Raw genomic sequence first — 12627 nt, forward strand, 5'->3', positions numbered from 1 at the left:
CTAGTCGATATGGTGAGAAAAGGCCCGTTGCCAGGTGTTTTCATCCCCGAAAACCAGGCCTGGATCATGGAGAAGATTTTGAGAAAACGACGTGCGCCTGATCTGTAGTACCTTGTGAAATGGAGAGGCTACAATTCCTCACACAACAGTTTGTTTAGGGCAGGTGATTCTGAAAAATAAACAAAAGCTAAAAGTGTATCCGATCATGTCCTTCACCCTGCATTGGGACTTTTCAATAGACTCTGCAGATTTGTTTGAGAGAAACACACGCACACACGCACAGACACAAACACACACATACACACACATATTTACCGTGTTTTATTACTCTTTATTCAAAAAATCCAAGAAGCGCAAAGTTGCCTTGCAATCTAAGTTGATCCCATACATCGAGGGTTTTCCTTTGACCAATCGTCTGATTTGATGCGCATTAATGGACACCGACGAAGATACACCGACTCACCTATATTACGAGTGTCTCGCACTGTAGGTCGTGTTTCCGCAAGACATGAACGTCTGCCTCGTTAAGACATCAATTGTTTTAGGTTTCGAGTCCAAGCTCACACCGATTTTATCGGGATAGTACACTTTCATTCGTGCACCTATTCCCAAAACAGAGTATGAACATCGATGAAAATTTATGTCTTCCATCAGGCTTGTCTCAAGTGTGCAGTGGCCATACGAGTTTGGTTGAGACGTGGCAAGTACGAAGACAATAATGTAGATTATTGGAAGGAAATGCACGATGGGGGGGGGGGGGGGGGGGGGGGCAGCTATTTGATAACTGACGATCTGTCATGCCACTTCCATAACTAAGGTGCGGAGTCTACGGAGGAGATATATATTTACATATATATATAGAGAGAGAGAGAAAATGACCGCATCTCCACGTGGTGAATGATGTTGATTGGGGCGAAGCTCTGGTGGTGCTGATGATACTGATTTTATTGTTCATAGTTAGTGCTGATGGAGCTGATTGTTTTTTATTGCTCATAGGTAGTGCTGAGTTCCGGGTTGCGTTTCGACTTTATTATCACTGCTTTATGGTAGGTGAAATGCAGAGCCAGTGGTTTTTCTAGCGCATCAGCTTGGATCCGCTAGAAGCCGTGAGAACGCATCTCCACCGCTTAAGTCAACGGTCCATGTCAGAAAGAGAATGTGTGGTATGGAACGTGGTTATATACGCATTTGAGCATTTGACCGCAGCGCCCTCTCGTCTATAAACGTTGAGCCAACGCATGCAAAGTTTAACGCGGTTATATACGCATTTGACCGCAGCGCCCTCTCCTGTATAGACGTTGAGCGGCTACATACAACGTTTCATCTATGACGGAAATCCCAGCTATTGAGTTACTATCACATCTCAAAGCCCCCTACTCGTCCTGCAGTCGTGGCCGAGTGGTTAAGGCCATGGACTAGAAATCCATTGGGGTCTCCCCGCACAAGTTCGAATCCTGTCGACGGCGCACATTTTTTTCTTTTTATATAAGCACGGACGCCGGCCGGACGGTGGGACCGACGGACGGACAAGGCTAGACCCTAAGGAGTTTCGCCCCTACAAGACTTACGCTGATTGGTGTGGCGTCGCCGTACAAATGACGTGATTAGTCGCACTACTCGCAACATCTTGTGGGAATATCACCAACCACTCCAAACTGGACGTGGCGACGTCCAGCGGTGTGTCCCCACACTTTCGCATGAGTACCTCTTAACCCACATATTGTGGGAATATCACCAACCGCTCCAAACTCGACATGGCGACATCCAGCGGCGTGTCCCAACACTTTCACACGAGGATATCTCAAGCGCCACCTTGTAGATGTATCGCCAACTATAGCAGAAACTTGACATAACGTATCAGAGCGGCGAGTCCTCGCACTTCCCACGATTGCACACGACGTCTAAGCGCGACAAAGACACTCGCATCCGTAACGTATAATAAATTTAAAAAAAAAGATGCATCCGTGGCGGAGATCTACCGCGTCGGGCTACTGAACGAAAGATTGCTGGCGTCGGCCAGCCAAGGGACAATAGCTAAAAGCTTTTCGGAGGAATATTAAAATTCGCAGTTGTCATGGGACATGACGTCATAGACGTTGGCGACTAGCAATTGATCTATCCATTGACCGATGATCGGCTATCGTTCGATTATAGTCGATCATCGAACGATTATCAAAATCGTTTTCAGATATCAATCAGACACAGGGCCGGCTTGCCAGAAGCAGTGTCTTAGTTGAGACTGCTCAAAGAAAGCGCTGCCAAGGCTCGGGCGCGCGAGCGTCTGAGACTCGGCTTAAGCTCGAGCGCTAGCCTTGACAGCGCTTTCTTCTAGCAGTCTCAACTGAGACTCTGCTTCGAGCAAGCCGGCCCTGATGTTTCTGATATCTTAATAGGTTAGAATGTAATAAGACTGGCGAATTGGTCGCGCGCTCCTACGTCAGACATAGCAGCTCGCGACCAGTTAGCCAATTAGACATGCGAATGGATGGGATCGATGTCGGAAACTAGATACCTGGATATCGGAAATATATCGATATCAGAAGCATGGTTTCTCATCGGAAGCACATGTTTTAGTGTTGATTGGTCATTGGGGCGATCATGTACACAGGGGGGGGGGGGACGAGCTCCGATGTATCACCAGCCAATGGCCTGTGGGTGGGGCCTTCTATGTCAGTGATCGATCGACGCGATCGCAACGCCGCCATTTTTCCTGCAGCGGCCACTCCAGGAACTGCACTGCTGCACGCACGGGCCGGTGGCGCTTAGGTGGCGCCATCTCGCAGTGTCAACTGGCTGTAGCAATATAAAGCAACTTTCTTGTTTCGACTCGCCGCTTACACGCGGCACTGTAATCATATCCAGATCGGCCTCGGTGGACGCGAGCGGTCGGGGTTTCAAGGGTGAGTTTACCGGAGTGTTTTAGCCGATGGCTACGCCTTCCGATGCCACTCCCGACGTCATCGATCAATACGTGCGCCAAACGCGCTCCGCCACTCCACTCGGTCGTCTGTGTCGCTGAAGTTTTTTTACCGTATTCTTTTTTTAACACCAATGGAGCTATGCTTTCTAATTTTACAAGGTAAAACCCACCTATGAAACGCATGTTTCACAAGAAGTTTAGATTGCAACTGGCAGGCGCCGTTTTGTACGGCCCATTTAAATCCAGCCTCGGTAATTGTGGCGCTCTATATTTAGGGTTCTTCGTTTTCGGATAAAACCCGATATTACCCAATTTTCGCACCCCGAACTGTTTTCATGAAAATCGGGTCAAGCCCGATTTCTCCCTGAATACCGGTCTTCAGATCAGCTGACCTTATGGAAAATAAAAACAATTCTGGATCTTTTTCAGAACTGATTCATTCCTCGGTCGTTCGTTTGATGGTAACAAACGTCTTCGATTTATGTTACCTCCTTATTTAATCGCTTCAGAATAAGTCGCAAGGTGGCAATAAAGCATCACTGCTATATGATATACTTTATTGACTGTTGTTTTTTTTGTAAATAACACATTTCAAGTACCTTCCCTTCATAAATAAGTGCCGAGAAAACCCAAGTTCTTAATGGCTTCAGAAATACCCGATTTCTCCCCGATTATCAGCCTAAAAAAATAGTGCCCGATTTTTACGTGCAAAACCCGAAAACGAAGAACCTTATCTGTATCATGGTCGCTGAAAGTTTAAGAAATGACGAGCGTGGTGAGCCCTGGGCATCTTTTTATCGCGCTGAAGCTAATGAAACTGCGGCAAAAGCCGATAAGAATGCCAAAGAACGAGTCGCGAAGCAAAAGGTGGGAATAACGAGCAATAACCTGCGTTTAAGTTATCTGTGACTATAGTTGACAGGTTGATAAATAGTTTCATTATATGCCCAATCAATAACTTCGATAAGCCATATATTCGATAAATTCAAAACAGCCACCGTAGCGCATCCGGATCAAACAGTGACTTTCAGTTTTAACATTATATGCGAGCTCCGACAAGGTGCAACCACTATGTCGAGTTCTAGGAGTGCAGCATTTGTCGACAATCTTTTCAATGTTTCAGAAACGAGAACTACGCCTCGCTTCCCATTTGGCAAGCGCGTTCGTAGACCTTGGAAGTACGACGCACATCAAACGTGCCGAGGGCGAGGGGAATGGGGGTGGGTGGGGGGTGTAAGGGGGGATCTCTAGCTACACTCACACAGTAACGGAGGCATTAACCTTGTATCCGTAATAAAACACGTTCCGCGAAAATATCGCCCTCTCTGGTACAAACAAGGAAGAAATACAAAAAAGGGGGAAAAACTGCCGAGTCATAAAAAAAAGCTAAACGACATGTACAGGTAATAAATTCCGCACGTGGATCTTGCACGCGAAGCCGATTCCAGTAAGTAAACATCGATAGCGCAACTGAAAATTTCGTTCCGTTAAGCCGCGTAATGGCTACTCCTCTCTCTCAAATTGTTGTTTCATCCTTAGCAGGTTCTATCGTCGCTTATGTCCAGACCTACTGGGTTCAGTTCACTTGGCTTAGGAAGACCGGTGCCGCAAACCGCTTCTTTCACTCACTAAAGGAAATGGATAGTATCTGGAGAAAGGAATTCCGGTCCGTACTGTCGGGTGTAACGCCGTGGACAGTTGTCATCTGCTTACTGGGAACTTTGATTTTCTATGTCGCTGCCCTTGCCAGCTCTCATCGACGAAAAACAGCCTCGTCAAGAAAAGCGGTAAGCATGACCTTGGGCGTGATAGGGTCAAACATGTACTCCATTACTAAAATGAAGTAACTTAATACCGGTACTCGTTACTTACTCAAAGAGTAGCTAAGTTTTTCTCGTTCCTGTGATTCAAAAGGAACGCGTTACCTCAGCTTGAACGTTTGGCGTTACTTTCTCGTTACTCTAAATGTGTCGTTTTCATGAAGCTTCAGGCGCTTTGTGGTGTCGCTAATAATTAATTTCTTTCTAATCCGGTCATTATGGGATCACTCTGGCTATACTGCCTTGGCTTGTGCGCATCTTTTTACGGTATGTGTAGCATGTGTTCTCGTGCTGCAAATTACAGAAGCGAGCTTGGGTGAGAGCTAGGTTGTGTACTTGTGTTGTATACGTTCCACTACAGAAGTAACTAAATACACTTAATCATTATTTTATATAAAAAAAAATAGCTTTTCATTTGGTCATTTAATCAAACCCGTTTAAATTCGGTAGCTCTATTGGGTGGGTGGTGCTCTTGGTTTGGGTGGTGTCTAGATCAGGATAACCCTTATTCGTTTAGCGACGGTGCGGGTGGTGTTCTTAGTTCAGGTGGCACTTAGGGCGGGGTTTTGTGTGAAAGCAGATTACGTCTCCCAGTGTCTTTTTGTGGCGCTGCGCGGCTTCCCTTGAGCACCATTCGGATACAAAGTTGTTACGCTGTATTTTCTGGGTCGGCAAGAGAGGGGAAACACGCATTCCTGCTCTTTCCCCTTGTTTTTCCCCGCGCTCTTTTTATGCCACCTGTTTCTGCTACTCTATTTCCTTTCCACTGCTCCCTCTCTGCTCCGTACACTTTTTGACACCACCTGCTCCTGCTCCTGCTCCTCCCGTTCCTGCGTGCTGGGCCCGCAGCTCAGTCAGAATCCCATTCAGCTTTCAATCCGGTGACCTGGGTTAAATTCCTGGCACCGGTTGCCATTTGTTTTCCCCAAGTTCCTTTAGCGGCTACAGACTGAGCGACCTACATATTGCGTGCTTACGAGGCTCCTGAGCTTGGTTGGCCCTCTAAAACTTCCGCTTTAGAAGTGAAAAAAAAAAAAAAAAAACTACTTGTTTCTCCTTTTAAGAAGTAAGTCATTACTTCGTTACCGAAAAAGGAAAAGTGCAATGATGGATAAGGTGTATTCAGCTCCATGCAATCTCCTTTTGCGGGAAGTAAAATCTGACCCAATTTAACTCTTTGTATTTCAATAAGTCTGGGTTAATTTTATAATGAAACATTTTAGCACTACATTTTCAGACTATTGATGGCATAGAGTTAATGCAACCGCAAAGCCGGATCAAGGGCGGTAACGTACTGTGGTAAGGAAACGTATAAAAATAAATCTTGACTCTAGGATTGCATAGTGGTAATAATAACAAATACGCTAACGCTCGCCTAAAACGTCGGTATATGTCAAACTAACATTGGTGGGTGCTCTGCTGCAAAAGTTTATGTAGGTACTTATCACTCACATTGTTGAGTGCATTTTGTTTTCTCATGGTTTATATAAGCGGCACTCACAAGCTCACCTAACCTCTAAATATGCGTGTCGTTTTTCTACTACATAATGAATTCGAGTGACTTAGATAGGTAGGGCCAAAATACATGTAAAACAACTGCTTTTTTGCAGTAATTACGATAACAACTGTCTTTCTATGCCGGAAAAATAAAATATTAATAAACTAAATTGGCGTTGGAAGACTACTCTCGAGTTTCACTCCAGTATCCAATTATTCCGGTATTCAGCTTAAATTGAACTAACAATATTTAGTGTCAATATTTGAGTGAAACGGCATAGCTTGTTCTTCTAAAGGTACACACAGCTGATGTTCCATTCCTAGACATATGATATTCGGTTAACTATTTCAAAGTCAGTTTGTCTGAGTCAAAATTAAAATGAAGTTTTCTTTTAGTCCTTGTAAATGTGTGTCCGACTATGGAGCTCCGTGCTCTGTGGCGCCCTAAATTGTCATTGCTTCTCCGGCCTTCATTTTCTTCGTTTCTACCCGCTCTTTACCATTACAGCGGAGCTGTTAAGGGTTAGTGTCCCCGGGATCGTGTCCGGTACCAAACAAATGTCTACACCCGTGGTCGACAGAACACTCCGGTTGCCGCTGTCGCTTATAGATGGCAGTAGCTGTCCAGAGTGTTGTGTTTGCCGGTTGTCTGCTTGCCGCCGTCGCTCATAGATCGCGGCATCCTTTCCAGCCTCGGCAACCAGACAACTGGTTGCTGCCGTCACTCATAGATCGCGACAACATTTCTTCGGAGGAAGAAGAGCGGGAACGGAACGAGCGGCGATGCGCGCAGCAGCTCGAATGGTTCCGCAACCGGCGCGAGGCCGCTATCGTCTAAAGTTCCAATGCGTGAGCGCTAAGCTTACCTTGCAAAAAATGAGCAGATCGCTCGCCTGGAAAGCCACCGCCGAGAACAGAAGCTACTACTCCGCTGTTTTTCCCTCTTCACCAGAGTGGACAAGGCTGAAATTTTTTTCTCTCGCATTCTCCGCTGGAGTTGTGCATTGCATGGCAGACTTGTACGTAACGCTTTACAAGTAATGGATTACTTGTAATCAATTAGATTTTACTGTAATTTTGTAACGCTTCAATTACTTCCTTTAAGAAGTAACGATCCTTGAAATCGAATACTTTTTTTGCTGTAATCGATTACAAAATTACCCACTAGAATTTTTCTTCATTTCTTTTTTTTTTTGGAGGGGGGAAGGGGGGAAGGGGCACCCCCCCTTCCCCCCTTCCCCCCTCCAAAGCGATTAGGATGTGCTGGAGTCACTCAGCTCTGGGCAGCGGTCATTTTTTTTTTCTTTTTCGAAACCACTAAGCACGGAACCTCGAGGATTAGTAGACCTTTTCGCTATGCTTCGTTTCCTGGTTATATTGTTCTTTTGGTACGCCGGAGACTACTTATGGGTATGAAAACATATTTCATCCTGCCTCTTGTGAGTAATGTATATAAGCAATGCTCTTTTTATTTTATTATTTATTTTTTTCACAAGGGATAGGGCGTGCTGACATCACTCACTCACCTCTAAGCAAAGACGGTCAAGGTTTTCTTTTTTTTTTTCTTTTTCGGAACTGAGCCCAAGATTCTAAGCAGAATGCTACCGTAATCAAAAAAGTTGAATGAAAAGTAACGTGCGAAGTAATCGATTACTTTAGAGTACTTTTTCGATTACTTTTTTAAAGCTGTAATAGTAGTTGTAATCGGTTACTTTTTTCCGTGAAGTAATTGTAACTGTAATCGGTTACTTTTATTCAGTGACGTGATCAAGTCTGATGCATGGTTATAAGGCTACGAAGAAGGTATAAACAAGAACTGGACGAATGATATTATCTTGCCTCTACGCCAGTGCCTATACTTGCAATCTCGGAAGGCCGGCTCCCACCTGCATCTCGAATTCAGCCATATGTTCATTATGGAAGTGCCGTATCTGACCCAAACAGCCTGTCGCGAGCTTCGGTTTTTGTTCACTCCACCATTCAACAAGCTGCAGAAGATGTGTCACATCTGTGTACCGAAACAGCAGAGTTCGCGGCTTGCACTGTCATATTTGGTTCTTTTAGGATGACTATTGTATCCGTGTATGTATCTCCTGCGGGTCGCTTCGATGCGAAGAGCATTCAAATTTTACGTCGACAGTTCCCCGGTTCTCTGCTTCTATGTGGAGACTTTAACGCGCATCACCCTTCGTGGGGTAGTGAACGCACGACGCCGCGGGGCACATCTCTTGCAGACGCCATTGAATCTACAGACTTGGTGCTCTTAAATGATGGCTCTCCAACATTTTTCGGCCATCGCGGGAAGCCTAGCGTCCTCGACCTTAGTTTCGCCTCGCCCGATCTTGACGTATATTGGTCGCTGGACGTGGACACGCGCGGAAGCGATCATCTCCCAGTTTTGATGAGTATACCCAGGGTGGGCCGCTTGCCGCGTCGTCTGTACCATGTAACCAACTGGGACCTGTTCCGGAAAAGTCTTCTGTCTCTCGATCCGTCAGAGGATATCCTTAAAGCAATTCCAAGCTGCCTCGTCCAATCTACAACAAAAATCACACTCAGAGTATCGCAACCTAGCCCGGACTTGAAATTTCTTCGTCTTCGGGCAGCTCGCCGTCGTGCCCAGCGCCGTGCGCTCCGCTCTGGCAAGATCGCCGATTGGGTTGAGTGTCGCCGTATAACGTCAGCCTTACGCCGGCACACCCGAGTACTTCGTCGCAGACAATTTCGCCAGTTCTGCTCGTCACTGACCCCATGTACACCGAAGCCGAAGATCTATAAAGTGCTCAGAGGTATGAGTGGATCTCCGACACCTCGAGACGTGTTCGTTGCTCTTAGTTTAAAAACTGGCTTGGCATTATGTCAACTTGCCGACGAATTTGCGATACGCTTTGTCGCTGCTCCACGTTCTGTAAGGTCATCGCGGCCCCTATCGCTGACTGGCCCATCGCGAAGTCCGCAGAATCTGGATCACCCCCTCACCATGTCAGAACTGGAAGCTGCTCTTCGAAGATGCAAGCGTCACAGCGCTCCCGGGCCTGATCACATAACATATGAAGCATTACGAGATCTCAGCTATCAGTCACGCAGCTCCTTACTCGAACGTCTAAATTCAGTTTGGTCTTCGGGTGTGAACCCTCAAGAATGGAAACACGCATTAGTAACACCCCTTTTAAAGCGCGGCAAGCCCTCCTCGGAGTCGTCATCCTATCGCCCGATATCTTTGACATCATGCGTTGGCAAGCTTTTAGAGCGCCTGGTCCTTACACGCCTTCAGTGGTTCCTCGACGATACTGAAGCTCTTCCCCCTGAGCTCGCAGGATTCAGAAGCGAACGTTGCACCGCTGACTGCATTGCGACTCTCACGTCAGCATTGGAAGACGCCCGTTCCCAGGGACATACAGGCTTGGCAGTATTTTTAGACGTGGAACGCGCATTTGACTCTGTTCCCCATGATGTTGTTCTTGCGTGCTTGAGACATCTTGGCGTAACGGGAAGGATGTTAAGATATTTCGAAGACTTCCTGAACGGCAGGACTATCAGTGTCCGCCTGGGAACGTTCAAAGGTGCTGTTCGCCCACTGCTGCGGGGGCTACCTCAAGGTAGTTGTCTAAGCCCGACACTCTTCAACGTCGTAATGGCAACGCTACCACTGTGCATGGACTCATCACCTCATCCTAGTGGTATGATAATTTATGCTGACGACATTTGTTTGTGGGCTTCCCATTCCGATCGCCGTATACTTCGCCCTTTTATGCAAACCTGCCTTAAGCGAGTTGCAAACATGCTGGAAGACCTCGGTCTCTCCATCTCGGCAGAAAAGACGGCTGTGCTCGCTTGTTCCCGCCGTCCTCTTCGCCACGGGTTTCCACGTTTAACTTTATCTGGGATCCGATTGCCACGTGTGTTGAAACTACCGTTATCTGGGCGTTGATCTCGACTCGCGGCTCTGCTTTCGTCGCCCCGTAACTACTCTTGTACGGCAAAGCACGATGACAACCTCTCTTATTCGTAGGCTTCGTGGCCTTGATTGGGGACCAACTCCTCGAGCCCTAACTAACGTGCATCGAGCGCTGAACCTGTCTCGAATTCTTTATGTCGCGCCGTACTTGCCTCCCACTCGCTCTCTGTGGGATCAGCTGGAACGACGTCATCGCGCTGGACTAAGGATGGCCCTAGGACTCCCCTCTTACTCTCGAATAGAGGCAACGTGGATTGAGGCCCAGGAAATGCCAGTATCTTTGCACGCTAAGGAACGGGCTCTTCGCCATCTGGTTCGACTCGCCCTGTCGAGCAGCGGTGGTTCTCTTTACGAGGATGTCCAACGGCGGCACTGTTCTCATTACGGCAGACACTGCAACACTTTGATAGAGGCGCTCGGATATACACCAGCTGTTCAGCGTTCTCCAGCCGATTCACCGTGGAGTGAGCATCCATTCACCGTATATGATGACATCCCTTGCTTTCATGGAAAATCACAGCATTCCTCGCTGGTCAGCCGCGCCTTGACGGAAGACGTCCTGGCGTCCCGCCACGCTTCATTTAAGATCATATTCACTGATGGCTCTGTTAATCTCATTAACGATTCCGCGTCTGCGGCATACCATATCCCATCAGAACACCATTCTTGGTCAGGACGGCTTGATCACGCAGTTTCATCGACTACGGCCGAGCTTTGTGGAATTCACGCAGCTCTTCTTTATATCTTGAAAAGGCCACCAGGAAACTGGCTGCTCGCAACGGACTGCCAGTGTGCAGTGCAAAGCATTCAAAGTGGCAGAGGCGTTAATGCCAACATGACTCGTGATATATTTAACTTGGGACGTCTACTTGTTTTCCGAGGCTGTAACATTCGAGTGCAATGGATACCTTCACATGTTGGCATTCTTGGCAATGAGATGGCGGACCAACTGGCTTCCAACGCTCTGTTCCTACCTACTGCTACTTTACAGCTTCCGACCCAGACTGACTCAAAAATAGCAATCCAAACCTGGATACAGCATAGACATCCGGTTTCAAGAATTGCAGCGCATGAGCTACCTGATGCTACATTCGCTGTTCTCCGGTTTCTCACGCGCGCATTGGCTTCCACCCCGTGACGTCACCTACCTCTCGCCCCTTTGTACTTCCCATTACTCTCCTCTCTCCTACGCCGCGGGCTTCCCTTTCCACTGTTTTGTCTGCAGATGGACGGCGTCAGGTTTTCGCTGTCACGTAGGTAATAATGCTAACACATGAATAAAAATAAATACGAGAATGTTTTTTTTTTTTGAAGGTTGATTATAAACAACGCCTTTGATTGTGTCCGTGGCCTTCGCCTAGTTTTAAAATAATGACCGCTCGTTTTATTACTTCAGGTATCAAAGCACTTTGCGCAACACATATTTGTTGCATGTGCATGCTGATTATACTCCTGCTTGAACTTTAATTATGGTACTTCTGGCGATTTAAGCAATGTTGTAATACTCGCTGAGGTGCCTTAACAACATATAAAATCGTGTAAACAAATCGCGGAATGTTATGCAACAATTCAATATCGTGATTTAAAATAAATATTAATGATTACTAATAAGCGTGTTCTGGCTAAAACAAAATAAAAGGGATTTTTCAATAAAATAAAAAAATTATTTACCTTGTTTGTTTTAACATAAACCCGCATATATTTTAAATTTTGCACTCATAACTAGGAACCTTCGGTCTTTTAGTTTGCGCATTATACGTAATTATGGCGCACACAATCGCAGTCTGAGCCAACGCAGCAGGAACAAGATAAGAAAAAGTACAGTGAAACATTGCTGTAAACTACGTTCGCGTACATATATATACCAGGTGTTCCATTTTAATTCAAACATATTTTCTACAAAAAATCGTAAAATATGCAATAATACGGTTTGTGCAGGTGAGTTATACGGCCGGGGGGACAATATGTGGGTGGCTAATTTTTGCGATAAGTCCAAAGATTACCTAAACGTTTTTAATTAAATTTTTAATTAGCAAAATGATCATATCGTTTGAATTAGAAGCATGCTGAGCCTAACCGAAGACCACTATATCAGTCAATTTTAGAACGATCTGGGGCGTGCCAGATGCCCGTCGTAGGTTTGGCACGTAAAACCCCCAAATTTTACTTTGATTTGGCTTTTCATCCGCGTGCTACCACTGCTAGCTTTGCGGCGGCTGCACGGCTAATAACTTTTGTGCCCCACTCCCCCCCCCCCCCCTCCCCCCCCCAGTTTCCCACGAGCTTCAAGTCGTTCTAAATTTGAGTGATATAGTGGTTTTCAATTATGCTTACATGTTTCTAATTGAAACCGAATAATTATTTTTGCTAATTAAAAAGTTAATTACGGAAGTTTAGTTAATTATCCAACTTATCGCAAAGATTAGCCACCT

The sequence above is a fragment of the Ixodes scapularis genome, unplaced genomic scaffold (genome assembly GCF_016920785.2).
Source record: "Ixodes scapularis isolate PalLabHiFi unplaced genomic scaffold, ASM1692078v2 PGA_scaffold3__209_contigs__length_174095766, whole genome shotgun sequence".
NCBI lineage: Eukaryota > Metazoa > Arthropoda > Arachnida > Ixodida > Ixodidae > Ixodes > Ixodes scapularis.